The sequence below is a fragment of the Mus pahari genome, chromosome 23 (assembly GCF_900095145.1).
Source record: "Mus pahari chromosome 23, PAHARI_EIJ_v1.1, whole genome shotgun sequence".
In the NCBI taxonomy this organism is placed as follows: domain Eukaryota; kingdom Metazoa; phylum Chordata; class Mammalia; order Rodentia; family Muridae; genus Mus; species Mus pahari.
In genome coordinates this window covers 37,046,489-37,048,530 of record NC_034612.1, presented here as the reverse complement: position 1 = coordinate 37,048,530, position 2,042 = coordinate 37,046,489, and the positions used below count along the sequence as shown (strand labels likewise).

At 43.4% G+C, this 2,042-nt stretch overlaps 1 pseudogene; it reads left to right on the top strand.

Moving 5' to 3' along the window:
• The first annotated feature begins 758 nt into the window (after nt 1-758).
• Nucleotides 759-1,258, top strand: LOC110339158 (annotated as a pseudogene).
• Nucleotides 1,259-2,042: the final 784 nt, after the last annotated feature.

Below are 2,042 nucleotides of genomic sequence, written 5' to 3'. Positions count from 1 at the left end.
AGAGAGGCAGAGAGGCAGAGAGGCAGAGAGGCAGAGAGGCAGAGGCAGGCAGATCTCTGAATTTGAGACCAGCCTGGTTTATAGAGTGAGTTTCGGGGCAGCCAGGGCTACATAATGAGACCCTGAGACCCTGTCTCGAAGACAAAACAAGATTCTAGCCTGCTTCTCACACAGGCTGCTATAAACCTCAAACAAAAGAGTGTGAAATGCTCAGAAGCCAAGACAAAACAAAAAGTGCAAAAGCAATCAAAAAAGGGAAAACTGTACCACAGGAGGGTTGACAAAGCTGGCAGTCTGCATCCAGTCCCTGGGAGCCACATGGTAGAAGGAGAGAATCAACTCCTGTGAGTTGTCCTCTGGCCTCTGGTATATCTCTGTGTTGTACTGTGACCGGCCCTCACATATGCACAAAAGATGAATAAGTAAAAGTAATTTTAAAAAAATTAAACTGGCCGGCAGTGGTAGCGCACACCTTTAATCCAAGCACTTGGGAGGCAGAGGCAGGCAGATTTCTGAGTTCGAGGCCAGCCTGGTCTACAGAGTGAGTTCCAGGAGAGCCAGGGCTACACAGAAAAACCCTGTCTCAAAAAAACAAAAACAAAAAAACAAAAATTAATCTGTATCCCAAGAATCATCCATGGGATTAACAATTCACGCTGTCTTGGTTCCTGTCCTGCACATGCGTAGTTGAGGTCGCGATCCAATCGCAGATACTGGGTCTCTCGTTTTTTCATCTTTTACATACTTCTACTACGAAGATGGTCAACGTGCCTAAAACCTTAAGGACTTTCTGTAAGAAATGTGGCAAGCACCAGCCTCACAAAGGGGCCTAGTATAGGAAGGGCAAGGATTCCCTGTATGCCCAAGAATCGCACACAGATGGGTACGGTGGGCAGACAAGGCCAATTTTCTGAAAGAAGGCCAAAACCACAAAGAAGATTGTGCACAGGCTCGAGTGTATTGAGCCCAACTGCAGATCCGAGAGGATGCTGGCCATTAAGAAGTGCAAGCATGCCGGGCGTGGTGGCGCACGCCTTTAATCCCAGCACTCGGGAGGCAGAGGCAGGTGGATTTCTGAGTTCAAGGCAAGCCTGGTCTACAAAGTGAGTTCCAGAACAGCCAGAGCTATACAGAGAAATCCTGTCTCGAAAAACAAAAAACAAAACAACAACAAAAAAAGTGCAACCATTTTGAATTGGGAAGCGACAAGAAGAGAAAGGACCCAAGTGATCCAGTTTCTAAAACTTGTGTTGTCTGAGGAAAATACTGAAGCAGTACAAAAATTACCTGTTAGAAAATAGTTATTTTTTATATATATTTTTTAAAAATTAAAAAAAAATAGAATTATTGTCAGTGATATAAAAAAATCACAGTTGATATAAAAAACAAACAACAAACCAGCCAGTATTGTAGGCTTAGATTTTTCAAAACCTACTTTAATAAAAGTTCATATACACTTCAACCTCCCTTCTAGCCTGTCAACCAAAGTTAGGCGAGAAAGATGGTTAATAGAACAAAGGGAAATGTGGACCTGTTAGAAATAGTTCTTTGGGGAGATTCCAATAGTTGTTGTCAGGATAACAGCAGTCCACTGCAAATACCATCAAATATCAAACACACATGGCAAGAAGCGCTCTGGTATCTCTCTCTCTCTCTCTCTCTCTCTCTCTCTCTCTCTCTCTCTCTCTCAATTTGTTTATCTATTTATTATTTGAAAGTACACTGTAGCTGTCTTTAGACACTCCAGATCTTGATACAGATGTTTGTGAGCCACCATGTGGTTGCTGGGATTTGAACTCAGGACCTTCAGAAGAGCAGTCGGTGCTCTTAACCGCTGAGCCATCCCGGCACATTTCTCTCTAAGAAGTCGTGACAGGAGAAGATCAGCAAAGACCAGCAAAGGGTTTCAAGGTGAACCGATGCAAGAGCCTCATTTACTATCTGTTGGGTTCTACTTTAAAAAAACATCCTGCTTCCTCTCAAGTGTCTGTCCTAGGAAAACATCCTCTTGAAAGACGGTTTCCAGAAAAACACCATGTGAC